Source organism: Chionomys nivalis, chromosome 2, assembly GCF_950005125.1.
Source record: "Chionomys nivalis chromosome 2, mChiNiv1.1, whole genome shotgun sequence".
Lineage (NCBI taxonomy): Eukaryota > Metazoa > Chordata > Mammalia > Rodentia > Cricetidae > Chionomys > Chionomys nivalis.
In genome coordinates, this window is record NC_080087.1 from 26,939,936 (window position 1) to 26,959,686 (window position 19,751).

The 19,751-nt window shown below is 35.5% G+C and overlaps 1 long non-coding RNA gene across 1 annotated transcript in view; it reads left to right on the forward strand.

Annotated features, from left to right (window-relative positions):
* Positions 1–19,751, forward strand: part of LOC130869853 (uncharacterized) — a 57,685-nt gene that overhangs the window by 13,082 nt on the left and 24,852 nt on the right. Inside the window, exons 2-3 of the long non-coding RNA XR_009056688.1 lie at positions 3,319–3,388; positions 14,729–14,969. This is a non-coding gene — a long non-coding RNA (uncharacterized LOC130869853). The remainder of the gene's footprint in view (positions 1–3,318; positions 3,389–14,728; positions 14,970–19,751) is intronic.

The following is a 19,751-nucleotide window of genomic DNA, read 5'->3' on the forward strand; positions in this document are numbered from 1 at the left end:
ATTTGCCACTATCCTTTTAGATTAGCAAGAATTTTGTTAATAGCATTTAATGTGGCTGCGTCTGGATACAAGTTTGTTTATGCATTCGGAAATCAGGAACACCGTAATTAGACATTTTGGCATTTGTAAAAACCCCACAGAATCCGAAGCTGCTTGCAGAAATGTGTTGTAACCAAAAGACACTTATGAATATCATATTATTCAACACAAATGGACCCATTGTATTTCATTCACACCAGTCAGCCTACTTTAGGCCCCATCCCAGAAACTTCAGCTGGAATACACAAGTCTCAGTGCATATGCTTTAAAGCAGGTCCTGCAAGCATAGCTTCTGCACCAGGAAAAGACATTTTTGAGCATAAGAATAAAAGTGATTGTTAATGGTGCACACACAGAGAATCCATATTCTATCCGTATTCATAAAAGAAGAGATTTATATAGATGTAGAAAAAATTGAAGACTAGACATCTTAGCTACTGGACAGAAAGAACATAAATCTTTTTTTAAAAAAAATCACACACTTTAAAAAGAAATATTTTATAGGCAATGCCATATTAAATTCAGAAGAAATTAAGAATTTAAAATGTATGATACATTAAAATTGATGTTATTATGGTAATAGGATTCAAATCTAAATGAAAAATTGTTGTAATTCTTCATTCTAGAGATGAATAATTAGAAAATACTATGGGCTGAAAACATTTATAGCTTCAAAGTATAAAATGTTAAGGAACAAGATTTTCACTTAGAAAATGAAAATATTATTGAGCAAGTTAAATTAAATATGAATAATTGCCAAGTCAGAGCATGGATATGAATTGGAAAAGTTTAGTATTACCAATGCATCACTTCTCAAATTCATTGATTAATTCAGTGGTAATTACAAGGTGAGGGTATGTTTTGTGTGTGTAAATTGACTTGTTAATTCCAACTGTGTTTGTAAAGTAGTCCACAAATTAAAGTGAGTTTGGAAAAGTGAAGTTGAAAGTACTATACTTCCTAATTTCAGAATTACTGTCATGCATTTGTAATACATAGTATTATCTAAGATAAATGGCTAAATTAATGTGACAAAATTATCCTGACATGTGTATATTAATTGATCATTTTGTGTGAGCTTTGGAAATCTTGACTCAGTTCAGCAGGCTTGCATTACAATTATTTTATGGACTGAGGTAGATCCCTAGTGCCAAATTCTGTTACTTTGAATATTCTTTTTATTTATTTATTAATTTTGAGATAGTACCTAGATATGTAGCCCAGGTGATCTAGAATTCACTATGTGAATTACTGATAAGTCATAATGACTAGAAATTGCCATCATAATTTTTTTCCAGAGGCTTGCAAGGTAGCATATTAGAAAGCTTTGTCATAATATTTTTGTATTAGGAATACAATGATAAAAAGAAGATAAATATAGGTTAAGCAAAAAAAAGTAAATTTGAGCTATGAAAGTTATTAGAACCTGTAGGGGAAGCCCCAGCCAATCACCTTGCTTATAGGGCGGGGTCCCCTGAGGATATTTTTTATTAATAAATATTGCTGATGTGCTCCCCTCTTTCCCTTTTGCTTTCCTGTTCTCTGCTGGAACTTCAGTTCTGTAAGTTTTTTCCTTATTAAAGCTGGATATTTTATTATAATTTCTGTCTGCCGTTCATTTACGCCATTACATTTTGGCGCCCATATTCCCAAATATTGTTTACAAATGTTCTTTTAAATTTAAAGGGGGATATAATATAGATATGAATAATTTGCATTGGTATGGATTTTAAGGTCAATTTTGTTATATGTATATGCATATTTCTTTTTTTGTATATGCATATTTCTAATCGTGATTAAGGTATTATGATTGTGTAGTTCATTTAAAATGTAATGTGTAATTAGGAAATATAGGTTATTAATGGATAATCATTAATAATAGTCAAGCTTATAATCATGTTAGTTAGATTTTCTAGATATATAGAGATATATTTCAGTTGGATAGGCATTCTTCATATTTTTCAAAGACCACAGAATATGGCATTTAAATGTTTTAATAATTTAGGGCTTTTCATGACAATGAGACATGTCTGCTCCTGGCAGTACCAATATACTTCAAGAGGACAAAGAGGCTCCTTATGGAGTTGGTTAGCCATTTGGGCAAGAAACTGCTCTTGCCTGGACTGTTGCATAAATTGGACACAAAGAACCCACAGAAAGAGGACTGCTGAACTTGCCTAAAGGTGAGATGATTCTTTGGGATTCCTGACCTATGAAAGAGTCTATGAGACATTCTGTAGGACACAGCTGAGAGTGACTAAACTGTCTTTGGAATTTCCTGCTTCTTGGAAATGTCTGCTGGATACTATGGGCCTGTAGGCCGAAGATGGATGCCCCAACGGTACAAAAGAACTTTGGGTAACTGTCCAGACAGTGAGATGTCTCTGTCATATCTAGAGTTTGAAGTTTCTTATTTCTTATTTACTTAGATAATATTATATCCTTCTGGAGTCTTTGATGGAGTTGAAGAATGGATAGCTATAGTTTTCCTTAGTTATAATAAAGGATAAAATAGATATAAATATTGTAACTGTAATTCTTGCTTGATAACTGTTTTGTTATATGTGATCTTACCATGTTAAAGTAAAAGCCTTTTTTTTTTGTTTAAACAGAAAAAAAGAAATGATGGGGGAGTCTTCTGTTTTGTGTTAATTTCATTGGTTACATAAAGAGACTGCCTTGGCCCTTTAATAGGACAGAAAATTAGGTAGGCGGAGTAAACAGAACAGAATGCTGGGAGAAAGAAGCCGAGTCAGGCAGTCGCCATGATTCTCCAACCCCAGACGGATGTAGGCTAGAATCCTTCCTGGTAAGACACCATCTCGTGGTGCTACACAGATTATTAGAAATGGGTTAATCAAGATATGAGAATTAGCCTATAAGAGGCTACAGATAAAGGGCCAGGCAGTGTTTAAAAGAATACAGTTTCCGTGTAATTATTTCAGGGCATAAGCTAGCCATGCAGGTGGCCAGACACTGGAACACAGCCAGCCATTCCTATAACAAGAAACATGTAGCATATGACAGTAGATTCTAAATATTCCATAAAGAGTGCATTCTCTATGGGTACACTACGTAGAATTTTATGATTTTCTTTCACTGTTACTTTAAATAGGAGTTTTACTTTCTTGTGACTGTGCTTTCAGTACTTTTTTTAAATCTAACCACATTTGGAAGAAGAAAAGGAAGTCTTAGTTATCTTAGTTTTCATTGTCAACTGCTGTTATAAAAAGTAATTTATAAAAGAAAGTGTTTAATTTGATGCTCATGTTCCCATAGGGTTAGCAACCATGACCATCATGGTGGAGAACATGGCAACAGGCAGACAGGAATCACACTGGAATAGTAGGTAAGACCTTACATCTTTTAACATAAAAACAAGGCAGATAGAAGTAACTGAAAATTGAATTGCTTTTGAAACCTCAATGTCCAACCCTAGTGATACACATCTTTGTAGGAAGGTCATTTCTCCTATCTTTCCTGAACTGTTCCAACAACTGGATATCAAGCATTCAAATATATGAGCTTATGGGTGCAATTCTCATTTAAATCACCGCATGACATATCTTTTTTTCCATACACTTATAGCCTTATCGTAATGCAAAATGCACTTAATCGAACTTCAAAAATCGCCATAGTTTTTCACAGTCTCAACATAGTTCTGAGGTCCCAAATTGCTTGTGAGATTCAGAGAAATCTGTTAACTATAAGCCTGTGTAAAGTCAAACCCAAAAACTGTATTATATTCTTCCAACATAGAATGTTCCAAAATATACATTACCATTTCAAAAGGGAGGAAAGGGGACATAGTAAGGAAATATTGGACCAGAGTAAGACTGAAATCCAACAGGATGAACTCCAAATACGCTAGTTCTATATTCAGTGTTAAAGAGCTTAGATGGCTCTTCCATCCAAGTTTGCTGACTGTAACACAATTCTCTCTTTGGGCTGTTTCCACTCTTCCCCATGTGCAGATCTCATTGGCACATATTTCGTGACTCTGGCATCTCCAATGTCCTGGGAAAGTCAACAAAATCCAGACATCATTTTACATTTTCATACAATGCCTACTTTGGTCCTCAATGCAGGGACTCCTCTGCAGCATGTTTGGTTTCAGCAGCTTCAGATAGATGAAGAGGAACTATACACACACTGTTTTACTCCTGTATCTTTCCACACTTTTAAGCCAGAAGTATGTGAATGAAGCTGCCAAGTTGGCTGCCTAGTTGGGATAGATGTTGGCCCCATTGTTGAATTACATTTCTTTTTCTCTTGCTTCTTAGCAGTAGGAAATCCCTCAGGCCTTTTCCTTTCAAAAGTTGCAGGGTTATCAGGGTAGGGTATTACCCAGTGAGCATCACTCTCTATTCCATATTGTATCAGGCCTCTTCCTTATCACTTTGAACACAAACTTTTGCTCTAACATTAAATATCCTGGTGCTCAAATTGTACAGTTTATATATATTTGATCTGTTTGCTCTCTTTAATTTTAGGGCCCAAAAGAGTTGTTGCTAATAACCTACCAACAGAATCAATATTAGGCTGCTTTAAAATCTCTCTCAATGATATTAGTCCAAAACTTTAGAATTTTGCCTTAGACAGATTTTTAGGATAAGGACAAAAGGAGCCACATTCTCTGCCAATATATAATAAGAATTGTCTCTAGTCTAGCTGCTAATATTGTTTCCCTGTGAAAAATTCTTGAGATGGGCCTCTGTAGTCAATATCATGAATATCAGTACTACTGTATTCCAAGTTTCAACTGGGATGGCCCATTAAACCTTGCTTAAAACATTCAACCACTTTTATCATCCCAACTTCCAAAGACTTCTATATTTTTCAAAATATAGGATTAACCTGGTATAACAATAGTCAACTTTCTGATGACAACTTCTAAATGATTTATTTTTCTATTGCTGTGATAAGACACCATGACCAAGACATCTTATAAAAAAAGAATTTACTGAGGTTTGCAATTTCAGAGAGCAAGTCTACAGTTATCATGTACCAGGGAGACAGCCCCTGGAACTGGTATGGGCTTTTGAAACATCAAAGTTTATCCTTAGTGAGATACCTAGGTCATATCTCCTAGTCCTTCAAAAATATTTCAATCAATGTGGAACCAAGCATTAAAAATTATGTACCCCTGGAGGTCATTCACATTTGAACCAACACAGGCTGTGATATTAAAGTATTCTGGACCCTCAGTATGCTCAGTATGCTCAGTATGTATTTTTCTCCTTTTCTTAGGTGAGCTCATAGTATGCTCAGAGACTTACTGTGTTAACAATATAGGCACAACTTTATAAGAGGGAGAAAGAAGAATGTAAATGACCAAGTAGGAGAAATACGAATACTTAAAATCCCTTCTGCTATTTAAAAAAATGCTGACTCTGTTATATTCCTTAACAATATTATTCTATAAATATGGTCTAAGAGAAGACAAGAATACTTTACAGTGAGACTTTCACAGAGGGAAAGATAGAGTACATAATCTTTAATCTAACCCTATACAGCTCATCTGAACACATATTTAAACCCACATAGGAAAACATGGGAAGATCCTAAAAAGAAAGGAGACCCACCAGTATTTCTTGATGTAAAAATAATCATGCTAATGGACTCCCTGAGTCTTTGCTTTTTGCTTATGTGTATTGTAATAGTAGTGGAGAAACCAGAGGTGAGAAATGTAAATATTTGCTAACTGGAAAAGCTTTATAAATCTTACTACATTTAGGAATAAGGAAAACCTATCTTCATGAATACTGCTATTTTAAGAAAATAAATAATTTTTCCAAACAAACATTGTAAAACATCCTCTGTAAATACTATTGTAACATCCTCCTTAGTAGGAAAATGTCAAGCGGGGAGTTTCCAATTCTACTCTTACAGGTGATGAAGTGATTCACCCCTTTTCCAGAATGGTACCAGAGAAGGAAAAAAATCTTAGTTCAAGTATTTGTGGTTGCTTTGTGTAACATAAAATTTCTCTATTCTGTGTTCTGTCCACTAAGTATGGAGTTTAAACTCCTAAACCCATCTAAAAGTAGTGAGATACTTCTTGCTAATCTTCCAGTTTGTTTTCTGAGTAGGTGTCATCATCACCATTTGTGTAACAGTGAGTCTACCCTCCACTGTTATAAAGTCAATGTTGGTCACATGGAGACAGTCAGTATGTCATCTTTTGCTCAAATGACTTAGGTGTTGCTAGTGGAGTCCTCATGGAAACTATGGGATTGATCCTCAATAATGAGGCTCTCCTCTCCTAGAACCTAGAAACCAGAGGTGTTGGAGTAAGCTCCTGAATCCCAGCGGTTCTAGCAAGCTAGTCTTGCCACCAATCATCACCAGGGCAATTAAACAGATAACATCTTGGAAAACAAAGGAAATTTTTTTTCAATCTAACCATATTTGGAAGAAGAAAAGGAAGTCTTTGTGTAGGGGTCTTGATATGAGGCTTAGGTTTGAATAGAAAGCAAGAGTTTTGCAAGCCCATTCACATATCTGTTCAAGACATGTTACATCATTTATTTCTCTTCCACGGTGTTCTAAGGAGTGGTGTGGTAGGTCCATCTGTCTATGTGTTGCTTTTACTGGTTAATGAATGAAGAACTGGCTTGGCCTATAACATGTGAGGAGAAAAGCAGAGTTAGAGAGACACCATTGATCTGCGCCAGAGTCAGACATGCTGAAATTTAGCTGGTAAGCCACTGCCACATGGTGATACACAGATTAATGGAGATGGATTAAATTAAAATGTAAGAATGAACCGATAAAAAGTTAGAGCTAATAGGCTAAGCAGTGTTTTAAATAATATAGTTTCTGTGTGATTTTTTTGGAGGTCGAAGATAGCCTATTGGATGTGAACCAGCAAGTGGCCCCCTCCTACAACAAATGAGGTTTGGTAAATCTAGAAAATTGATTTCCGGGAGACAAGCTATTCTCTGACTAGTGTCAGAGCTGTAACTTTGCCCTGTTTTGTTTGTTTTAGCATCTTTTAAGCTCTATTATTCAATACTCTAGTAATCAAAAGGAAAGATCTTCTATAATATCTTTCTTCAAGAAAGAATATTTACAAACATAAACCAAATAGCAAGCCTGTCTCATGAAATAATAAGACACCACCCTTCTCAAGTGGTGACTGCTGACCACCAAGCAAAGATTTAAAGTTTCACAGTAATTGACCTCATCTTCATTTTTTCCTGAGCACTAGTTATATTGAATATTGGTAATATCTAAAATAATTGAAAAAAGAGAGCCATCAGAAAATAATCCTGAGATAAATTCATTATAGCATTGGCTATGACTGGTTCAGTAATAAACATCATAAATTATTTGTTTTGTACAGTTTACATAGGAGAAATGCCAACAAAGTAAAAAGTACCTAAAAAATACATGAATACTATAACATTGAAAAAGTATAATAAGTTGAAACTAGAATTTTAAAAAAATCCAGGGAATGAGCTTCTTGTCAGAACTAAGAACAAACAGCTCAGATTAACTGCACAACTTTACCTAGCAGAAAAGATCAACAGAGAGCTACTACTTTCATGTCATCCCTGAACTTTATGTTAAAGTAGTAAGACAGAAATCATACAACTTAATGAGATTATGGTTTAGATTAATTGCTTTCCTACTGCAGTGTTTAAAATGCCCTAACATGAAATCAGGTTAAATCAGAAAAGATTCCTTTGCCTTATAATTCAGGAATAAAGTTAATCATGTAAGGGAATTCATGGTGATAAAATGTAAGACAGCTGGTCTGCAATGTGACATCCACATTCAGGAGGCAGGGAGTGATGAATAGTGATGCCTTGCTCCTTTTCTCCCTTCATTTAGTCTGTGATTCCAGCCTTTGGAATGCTGTTGCCTACTGTGAAGGTGGGTCTTCCCACATTGATGTAAACTAGATTGTACCTTTCAGGCAGGCCCAGAACCTATCTTCTAGATGATGCTAGATCCTGCCAAGTTGACAATCAAGATTTACCATTTCAAGAGTGTAAAAAGAACACAGTAGATTTATTTTGCATCTTCTGTTTCTTAAATTACATGTGAAAGGCGAAGAAAAAAATTAATCATATGGATAGTCCAAAATACATGAAAATGAATCATTTAAAACAATTATACTGTAAACTGAGGAGGGCAAAGGCCAGTAAGAGAAATTTTATTACATAAAGTGATAAAGGCTGAAACAATAATCTGTGGTAAGTTGTGCATATATAATAAAAGAGTTAAAGCTATTTCTATAAAAAGTATTGAGAAAGATATATTAAAACTCTATTAGGAATTCCATAAATTATAAAATACATTCAATAGGACCACAAGAAGGTGAAAAAAGTAATGAAACAATAAAATAAAAATGGAAGGAATAAAAACAAAACATGTACCCCAGGAGATTTTATTTTGGGTTATAAAACAATATACTACAAATTTACAGGATTTGAAATCCTGTGGAAATGTTCTTTTACCACAACAGATTCAAACTATAAATCAATAACAGAGAGCTTACCCGAAATTCTTCAAACACCCGAAAAGACACCTGTAAATAATCCATGAACAAAGAGGAGGTCTCCATGGAAATAAAAAACACATTGCGCTGAATGAAAATACAAAGTAACATATGGAAATTTGTGGCATAGGTAAAGCATTGCCTTTGTGGGAATTTATTAAATGCTCACTTTAGAGAAGAGGAAACTTAAAACAAAGCTCTAAATTTGTATTTCAAAAGTAGAAATATGAAAACAAGAATAAACCCCAAGCATACAAATGGAACAAGAAAGGGAAGACACATGAAGGATGTGTGAGATGAACAGAGTTAAATGTAAGGGAAATCAATAAGAAGTTGACTGAAGTCCTTAATTGTTTAATTCTTAATATGTTCAATGTGATTAGAAATTTCATGGGGTAGAGAGAGAAAGAGGCACAGAAATCACTATCACAAGTAAAATATGGGCATTACTAGAGAGATCCATAGTAATTTAATAATGGAATTTTTAAATATTCACAAATCTTTAATTTTATAAATGTGATTAAATAGAAAAATCATAAGAAGTAGAAAACAAATTTTGCCTTTCATCAAAGGGATAATTTGAATAGTTCTACACACTTTAAAAAATTTTAAATATACAACTTAAAGCATTTTTTGTATAAATTTTTAGATTCTAATAATTTTCAAGGAAAACATTTATAGAAGATTTGAAGAACTGATACCACTTCTCCATAATTTTCTTCAGAAAATAAATAAGAAACTTATCAAATTCATTTAGAAATTTAATATTAATTGCATAAAAGGAAAGTAATAGAAAAACAGAGGACCAAACATGAGTATCTATAAAAAGCTGGTGCAATGATCTCAACTACTGATTCAATTATATATCTATCTTACCCATAAAATGTGTTCACAAATTTTGGTTAGTCTCAAATGTACAAATAGAAATGTCAGTGTGCTTTGTTCTGGCCGAAATGTGATGTTTCCATAGAAGGATCACACTTTGAACAATTGATACCTTGCTTGTGGTACCATTTTGAACAGTATAGATTGATGGAGGAATTACTTTCATTTAATAAAGAAACTGCCTTGGCCCATTTATAGGCCAGCCCTTAGGTGGGTGGAGTAAACAGACAGAATGCTGGGAGAAAGAAGCCGAGTGAGTGAGTCGCCATGATTCTCCCACTCCAGACAGACACAGGTTAAGATCTTTCCTGGTAAGCCAGCTCGTGGTACTACACAGAATATTAGAAATGGGTTAGATCAATATGTAAGAGCTAGCCAATAAGAGGCTGGAACTAATGGGCCAGGCAGTGATTAAAAGAATACAGTTTCCGTGTAATTATTTCGGGGCATAAGCTAGCCATGTGGGCGGCCGGGTGCCGGGGACGCAGCCCTGCCGTTCATATTTTAACAGAGTGGCACCCAACGTGCTAATGAACTCCACGTAAAACCTGAGAGGGCTTAAAAAGGACAGAGAGAGAATTTAAGACAGCTTTTTGCTGTTTGTGGGTTGCATGCTGCAAAGAAATTGTCCTGACTCAGCAACAGGAAAAAACTGGCTGTTTTAAAATGCCGGCTTTCTGGGCTGTGCCGCCATTGTGATCTCTGTCTGGCTCCTGCGGGAGAAAGAGTCTTTGAATGGAGCATTTGGAATAAAGTGCTGTGATTTGTTTGATGGCAACTAGACTCTCTGTGTGCCTAAAAGGAAGTCATTCCCTGCTGTGGTTCAGGGGCACCAAATGGCTCTGAGGCAGGAGCAGCTCAGCTCCGCCATGCTGAACTGTGCTGGTCTCAGGCAGGAACGACCATAATTACTATAATAACAGCGCTGTTAAGGTTTGGACTGAGCAGGACACAGGCAGTACCGTATTATCTGTACATGGCGCAACTTAAGTTTTTAAGAAGTGCTTAACATTTTAAGAAATGCTCCTGGATAGTAAAAAAATTACAGATTCACAATAGAACTGATTCAGACACTGTTGGATGAATGTACATAGGCTTGAGAGAGAGAAAAATATATATATAAAGAATAAAGGTAATGTCTTAAAGGGTAAAGTCTTTAAAGAGACAGAGTACAGATAATTATAGATTAAAAGAAATAAAGAAAAATAAGCCACGTAAAAATGGAAAATTCACAGAGAGTCTGGATTCTTTGTATTATTGTGTTTTCTTTAAAATTTTTAACTGTAAAGGAGCTAAGTACAGAGAGACATTTCATTATATGGGCTGCCAAGCTAAACCACAATGGATATAAGGGTATTATGATTTCAGAATTTGGGTCTAAGGATATGATGCTTTGGAGAGGGTCTTCTTTTGTTTTCACAGAGGATGAGACTCTGTGGATTGCATATATCCCAATATGGTATGATAGACCACGCCCTCCTGAAAGGTTGCTGTGAACACCTTCAGAAAATTACTTCACTCAACTGCCGACTGAGATGACCCTGACACACAGGTTACACCATGAAAGATCTAAATACAATGCTCCCATTCAGCAGGAAGCAGTTTGGAGAAAAAAACTGCGCCCATGTTCCCAAATATGGTTTATAAATGTTCTTTTACATTTAAAGGGGGATATGATATAGATATAAATAATTTGCATTGGTATGGATTATAAGGTCAATTTTGTTATGTGTATATGTATTTCTGATCTTGATTAAGGTATTGTGATTGTGTAGTTCATTTAAAAATGTAATGTATAATTAAGAAATATAGATTAATGGATAATCATCAATAGTCAAGCTTGTAGTCATGTTAGTTAGATTTTCTAGATATATAGAGATATATTTCAGTTAGATAGACATTCTTCATATCTTTCAAAGACTGCAGAATATGGCATTTAAAATATTTTAATAACTTAGGGCTTTTCATGATAATAAGACATTTCTGCTCCTGGCAGCACCAATCTACTTCAAGAGGAAGATGGGCACCGAAGAGGCTCCTTAAGGAGTTTGATAGCCATTTGGGCAAGAAACTGCTCTTGCCTGGACTGTTGCATAAACTGGACACAGAGAACCCGCAGAAAGAGGACTGCTGAACTTGCCTAAAGGTGAGATGGTTTTTCGGGGTTCCTGACTCATAAAAGAGTCTGCGAGACATTCTACAGGACACAGCAAAAAGTGACTGAACTGTCTTTGGAATTTCCTGCTTGATGAAAATGTCTGCTGGATACTATGGGCCTGTAGGCCGAAGATGGATGCCCCAACGGTACAAAAGAACTTTGGGTGACTGTCCAGGCAGCAAGATGTCTCTGTCATTTCTAGAGTTTTCTTAGATCTTGTTTACTTAGGTAATATTATATCCTTCTGGAGTCTTTGATGGAGTTGAAGAATGGATAGATAGTTATAGTTTTCCTTAGTTATGATAAGAGATAAAATAGATATAAATATTGTAACTGTAATTCTTGCTTGATAACCATTTTGTTATATGTAATTTTACTATGTTAAAGTTAAAGCCTTTCTTTTTGTTTAAACAAAAAAAGGGGAAATGATGGAGGAATTACTTTCATTTAGTAAAGAAACTGCCTTGGCCCATTTATAGGCCAGCCCTTAGGTGGGTGGAGTAAACAGACAGAATGCTGGGAGAAAGAAGCCCAGTGAGTGAGTTGCCATGATTCTCCCACTCCAGACAGACGCAGGTTAAGATCTTTCCTGGTAAGCCAGCTCGTGGTACTACACAGAATATTAGAAATGGGTTAGATCAATATGTAAGAGCTAGCCAATAAGAGGCTGGAACTAATGGGCCAGGCAGTGATTAAAGAATACAGTTTCCGTGTAATTATTTCGGGGCATAAGCTAGCAATGCAGGTGGCCGGGTGCCGGGGACGCAGCCCTGCCGCTCATATTACAACAATAGATCCTTTAACTTTGGCTCTCACCTATGGTTTGCAATATCTTTGGGTTTGCATATCAGATATTTACATTATGATTCATTAAGTAACAAAATTGCAGTTAAGGAGTTACAATAAAATAACTATGGTTGGGGGTCACCATAACACAAAGAACTATATCCAAGGGTTACAGTATTAGGAAGGTTGAGAACCACTGCTTTAGGAGGTGGGTTGTTATGGATAGAAGTAGATCATTAGAGGTGGGCTTTTCCATTCATTATTTATGTCAAGTACTTTATTACACAATACCAAAGTAACTGAGTGCCCATGCCTTAGTGGCAGTCAGAGAAAGAGAATAATGAGAGCATTATTGTAATCAGATTTAGGGGTATAACAGAGGAGAGGAACACTGTGCTTTAATTGTTTTCAAAAATATAATTGTAGTGGTGGTTATACAAATATGTACATGTGGTAGATTGACACAGGATTATCTATATATGTGTCTCAGAGAAAACAAGGATGCTGACTTTCAACTAGAACTCAGGGTTCAAAAGCCTTCACTGTGTTTTTCTTCAGGTAATCTCAGAAAAGAGGTAAAGATATTCTTTATGAAATTTGATTTCAGTGACTAACGATTTAAGCTGAAGGCTAACTGATCAAATATAAGTGCTTTTTATATTGTGAAATACAAATATAATCTACACATACTAATTTGAAAAATCCTAAAGTCCAAATGTTAGCATAAACCATTAATATATCTTATTTTACTGGTATATATTCATTAACTAGGGGAAAGATAATAAAGTATCTCTAGTAAAATCATCAATGAGACTAATATATCCATTTCATTTAAATAGTAGTGTTTATATTATTAGAGCATTAATAAAGGAGAAAGAAATGTAAGTTAAACAAATAGGAAATGAAAATATCAAATTAGCCCTATTTGCAGATGATATAATTCTATACATAAGAGGTATAAAAGACTCTACCAGAAATCTTTACTATTGATGAACATTTCCAGTACATTTGAAGAATTTTGTTTTTAATGGTTGATAGGACATAATGCCTTCCACACAAGAATATAATATAGCTCTGGGAAGTCATCATAAGCACCATTTTGGTGAATTTAGTTACATATGTTACTGCACATTTTACATAAATATGTAATTTCAATTCCAAGAATTTCTAGATTTCTATCTTAAAATACATTAAGATATATACTAAGTGAAAGTTCTTAGCACAGAGTTTTAAAACTTGTCCTTAAATTTCCATGAAGATTTGTTAAAAAAGAAAGCTTAAGAATTTCTGTTTTAACTAATGGATTAATAACACACACATGCATGTACACATACACACACGTGCACATATGGATATACACTATTTCATAAGTCTAATTTACCAGTACCTTGACTAACACCTATGGGCACAGATCTTCTCTTAAACGTTTCATTATTTTCTAATAAATAGCATATTAAGTTTAAGTATTCTCCAAATGAAATGCATTATCTTACTTGCAATTTATGTTATAAGGTGTTGTGGTAATCACTAGACTGGATCCGCAACCACCCAAGACATTGTTTTCGGTGTGTCTGAAGATTATTTTCCTGGAAGGGTTAACTGAAGGAGGCAGACCATCCCTCAGAATGAATGACACTTCCTGTTACAACCTTGAAGGAAGGAGGTCTGAGGGAAAAGCTATTGCTGTTTGGCTACTTGCTGTTACCTATTATTTGTGAGTGCATGTACTCTGTTGCATGCATGGTGAACTTACTGCTGCTTCTATCCTTTAGTGAAATACAAACTCATCTTTCCCAGTCTCAAAAAACAGAGAACAAATAAGTCTGTCTCCATGAATAATACTGGGACTACTGGGACATCTGCTCTTAAGTGGTTACCAGGTTTTTAGTCTTTCTAATGTGAATCCAGTCATTGTTTAACCTCCCAGATTGTATTGTGTACTTAAGTCTACTAACTTTTCTTTTAACACATATTTTGTTCAATCAGTTATGTTCCTCTAGAGAATATTGACTAACACACAGCATGATGATAAATGTCCTAGTATATTACCACTACTAATATACTGTGGTGGAATCCTCAAAAAAGATCTTGAATTTTATATCAACTCTAACAGATTTTCATATAGGAAAATCATAAAGAATTTTTCACATATGTTAATTTTAGAAAATATGTAATCTAAGTAACATTTAAAAATAATTTTGAAACATTTAACTTCAGAAAAGAAAAAGGATCTTATTGTTTTACTATAGAATGTCTCTAACAATTTGAAGAAATTATTTTGTCTCATAATGAATTAACATCCATACCAGAACAAAAATTAGCTATGTTTGTGTCTGCTTCCTTTGTTACAGCTGGAGACTATGTTGATGTCTGTTGTCTAAACAGCCACTGGAGGCCATGCTGAAGTCCATAGGTCCATGGTTCAGTGCCCCCTGTGGATGTCCTTTGTCTGTGTGGCTGCTGACTGAAATGGACAAAACAACTTCTATCACATTAATATCAATGACTGCAGACTCACAGTTGAGAATGAGAGACTTTGAACGCTTCTGAAACAATCTGTCACATCCATCCCATCTAAAAGAACCATTCAAGGTAGGAAGTAATTTAAGAGACCACTTAGAAATTGTGACAGGAATGTTGAACTGTAGTTCTTCACAGTGGATGGCTTCTTGTCAGATCTCAATTTTTTAAGGAACTGGCCACTGGAAGTTTCACCATGTGCCAATGGACAACACAAATTTTACTAGATATATTTTTTCTTTTTTCTTCTTTTTTGTGGGGTGGGGATGGAGGGCACAAGGGTGTGCTATTAGATCCTGGAAGACTGGGAAGTGAGTGTGATCAGGGTGCATTGTGTGAAATTTTTAAATAGTCAATAAAAATATGTTATTAAAAGAAAAAATAGCTAAAAGAGAATGCAATATATATTTTAGATTATCAAACAAAAATGTCTCTATCAAAAATCTATATTATAATTAGAAGTAATTGTAAAGCTATTTCCTTGGATTTAAAACATTATTTTCTTTATATTGAAAAAGAAGTTTCCTAAGATTCAGGAAGTAAACAAAACATGTAAGATGCAGGAAGTTTCTGAAACTTACAGGATTCACAACATATTTTCCAATGGGCAATATAAGCAGTAACAATAGCTAGAAAGAAAAAGATGGAATGGGATCCACTAAGATGTAGGCAATTGCTCAGTGAGCTTTATGCCTGCATATTTCATGTCACCCTTCTATCCTAAGCTTTCAAGGGATACTGCTGCCCTTGAGTTACTCATGTTTTTTTAACTCCCCTCCACACTCCAATATGTAACCCAAAATGACTCACTGACTCACAAAGCTAGTCTTGGTGAAATTTTTATTTTGTCTGTTAGGATAATCCTATCTGGGGTCAATAGATGATAGATGTGTATTAACATTTCTGCATTAATGATTATACAACAGCAATAAGTTTCAGAGCCAATCCAATCAATGATAAAATTCTACTTCCTTTGATCACTGGAAAAGTGACATAAATGTGATGCAGTGGGATATAGTGCATAGCACCCTGAATTTAGTGTTGTTTTCACATGGACACTGTCAGTCTCATCAGGTTTTTGATTATTAAGTGATGATTTAATAGTTTATACTATAACTGTAATATTCTGTTAGAGCCTCTAGCTTGTTCTTACATGTTCCAGATAGCCCTCCTCCCCTCTCTCTTTCCAGAGCCTGCTTCTCAGAGAGCCTTCCCCTACTCTGCATTATTTGTTGTTACTGTGGCTTCCTTCCATAAAAGTTGCCAACTGCTCAAGTCCCCACCAAAACATTAAGTTTTTGACTATACATTGGCACAAACCCAACTTGGGGTGGGCATGCCATTACCCCTTGCCTACAAATCATCAAATATCTCTGCTTCCATTAGCAGTATGACTACCCTTGCCTTACTAATCTCAAGGATCTGAGGACCTGTCTATTGGGACCTGCTGTCAATAAATGTGTTGTTATATTTTAATTTGTCTTGATCTGGCTTACTGCATTTGCAGAGAAACTGATTACAGGAGTGGGGGTAAAATCCTCTTAGTAATAACAACATGAAACTCTAATGAAAATAACTATTCACAGTAATTGTTGGTGTGATTGTTACCCCTGGTATAGGTTTTGACCTACCTGAACTAAGAAGATACAAAGCAGGATACTAACTATATAATGTAGTATAGAATATAATATTATGTTGACAGCCAACAAGCTGATAGAAAGTGATGTGAATAATTGGTAGAAATTTGACTTTCATTACACTAAACCTAAGCATTAAATTGACTTGGACTGGATAGTGTTAGTTTTCTGTAATTCTTCTGGTGTAACAGATTTATTTGATAAGAGTTGTAGTGTAGAGGGCCACTGCAGGGTATGTTCTGTAATGACTAATGTTATTTTGATGGCTGTCTTTATGTTTAAAAGTTTAAATCTCTGTGCTTAAGATAACTATAAAGCAAAATTAAATCTCCAAATATTAAGGGATGTTAAGGGCTAAATTTTATTTTAAATGTTGTTTCTGCTTTTATAGACAAGCTGGTTTTGCAGTGAGGACCTTCTTCTTATCTTATACAATAATAAATTGTAACTTTGTATTCCTTCTCTTTCTAAACCCCTGACTGAGGTGGGTGGGCATTATGTTTGGGGCTCCCAAGTCTCCCCTGTAGATCTGGGACCAGTATCTGAATAAAAGCTTCTTCTTTGTTAATTTTTGTTATGTTGTTTAATTGAAAATAGATTCTGATCTCATACAATACATCCTGACCACAGTTTCCCCTCCCTCTAATTCTCCAAAATACTCCCACAACTCCCTTCTCTCCAAGTTCCCTTCTCCCTCCATTTCTTATTAGCAAATAGCAGGTCTACAAAGGGACAACAACCAAACAAAACAAGATGCAATAAAAAAAGAGCCCGAGACTAAACAGCCCAGAGATCTAGGGTAGAACCAAATACATCTATAAAAAGTATCAATGATTCCTAATGATGTTATGCTATACTTATAGATCTTTATTTCATGTCCAGGCATCATCAGAGAGGCTTCTTCCAACAGTAGATGCCAGTACATTATGTGGATAGAGTCAAATTTGGAGGTCTCCATCAGGTTCCTTACCTTAGTGATGGATAATCATGTGGAAGAGAGGGAGGAAAGATTGTAGGAGTCAGAGGGACTGAAGAACACTGCGAGAACATGATACATCGAGTCAACTAGGGATGGTTTATATTGACTCACAGAGACTGAAGTGGCATGCAAGGTTCCATACCACATTCTCTGTATATTTATTATTGCTGTTAGCTTGGCATTATTGCTGAACCCCTAACAGTGGGAGTAGGGGTGTCTCTGGCTCTTTTGACTGCTCTTGGGAATCTTTTCCTCCTATTGGGCTATGTCCAACTTGCTTGTTAAAATTTATATTGGGCTGACTGCTGAATTTCTGTATGACCCCAGACCCATTAAAGTTTATTTCTAAGAGTAACTGCAGTAGATGTGATAACTAAACCATGGTTCCCAATAGACAAATCATAGTTCACATAAATATCTTTTTCACAAATCAGGCAAAGAGTTAGAAAATGGAAATAAATGCAGAGAATTGAATGTCCTTCTCAAGGAAGGGCACATTAGATAATATTATAAGCAAACACAACTGCTAGGGAAAAAGTACAGGGATGCTACTCAAGCATTTGTGTAAGACAGACATGAAAGTGTCCATGAAAGGGGAAAGTTGTAAAATTGGGTTAAATGTTGGTAATTGTTGTAATGAAACAGGCCCTTGTTTGTCCCTGCTGCCTGGCTAGCTTATCCCGGAAATAACCACACAGAAATTGTATTCATTAAAACACTTCTTGGCCCATTAGCTCTAGTTTCTCATTGGCTAGCTCTTACATCTTAATTTAACCTATTTCTATTAATCTGTGTATCACCACATGATTGTGGTTTACCTGCAAGATTCTAACCAACATCTGTCTCAGGCAGAACATCTATGATGTCTCTTACTCTGCTCTTCTTCCCAGTATTCAGTTCTGTCTTCTCCACCTACTTAACTTTTGCCCTATCAGGCCCAAAGCAGTTTCTTTATCCATGAACCAATGAAAGCATCACATGAATAGAAGAAGCTCCTACATCAGGTAATTTGCATATGTGTCTCTAATTCAACAGGATATTGCATTGGTTACTAAAAATACTGTAGAATTTCATTAGTCAGCAGCAATGAATGTCATTTCTACAACTTGACATTCATCAGGGACAGAGTAATTCAAACATAGCTCTGGATTAGCACCTAGCCTATGAAATAAAAATCATGAGGCATTTTTGTAATTTGTTTCATTTTGAATAAGTTCAACTTCCTTAGCTATCAAGGAAAGGTAAATCAAAAGAACTCTGAGATACCACCTTACACCTGTCAGAATGGCTAAGATCAAAAACACTAATGATAGCTTATGCTGGAAAGGATGTGGAGTAAGGGGAACACTCATTCATTGCTGGTGGGAATGCAAACTTGTACAACTTTCCACTTTGGAAATCAGTATGATAGTTTCTCAGAGAATTGGGAATGAACCTACCTCAGGATCCAGCAATATCACTCTTGGGAATATACCCAAAAGATGTTTATACACACTACAAAAGCATCTGTTCAACTATGTTCATAGCAGCATTATTTGTATTAGCCAGAACCTGGAAACAACCTAGATGCCCTCCAACTGAAGAATGAATAAAGAAAGCATGACACATTTACACATTAGGGTACTACTCAGTGGTAAAAAATAATGACATCTTGAATTTTGCATGCAAATGGTTGCAATTGGAAAACACTATCATTAGTGAGGTAACCTAGACCCGCCAAAATGAATATTGTATGTACTCACACACAAGTGGATACTAGCCATAAATAAACGACATCAAGACTATAGTCCATGATCCAAGAGATGCTAAGTAATGAGGTGAACCCAAAGAAAAACATATATAGACCCACCTAGAAATTGGAAACTTAAAAGATCTCCTGACAAAATTGGGAGCATGGGGGCAGGGGGTAAAAGGAAGGGGAGAAGAAGGGTTGAGGAGAACTTGAGGGAATGGAATAGTCAAGATGGAGGAAAGACAGATATGAGAACAAGGAAAGAGGTATCTCAATTGAGGGAGCCATTATGGGGTTAACAAGAAACCTGGCTCCAGAAAAACTCCCAGGAATCCACAAGGATGACCCCAGCCAAGACCCTAAGCAATAGTAGAAATCAGACTGACGATTATCTTCAATATCACTATGGAACATTCATCCAACAACAGATGGAAAGAGAGGAGCGAGAGTCCTAAATCAGAGCACTGGACTAAGCTCCCAAGGTCCAGTTGAAGAATAGAAGGAAT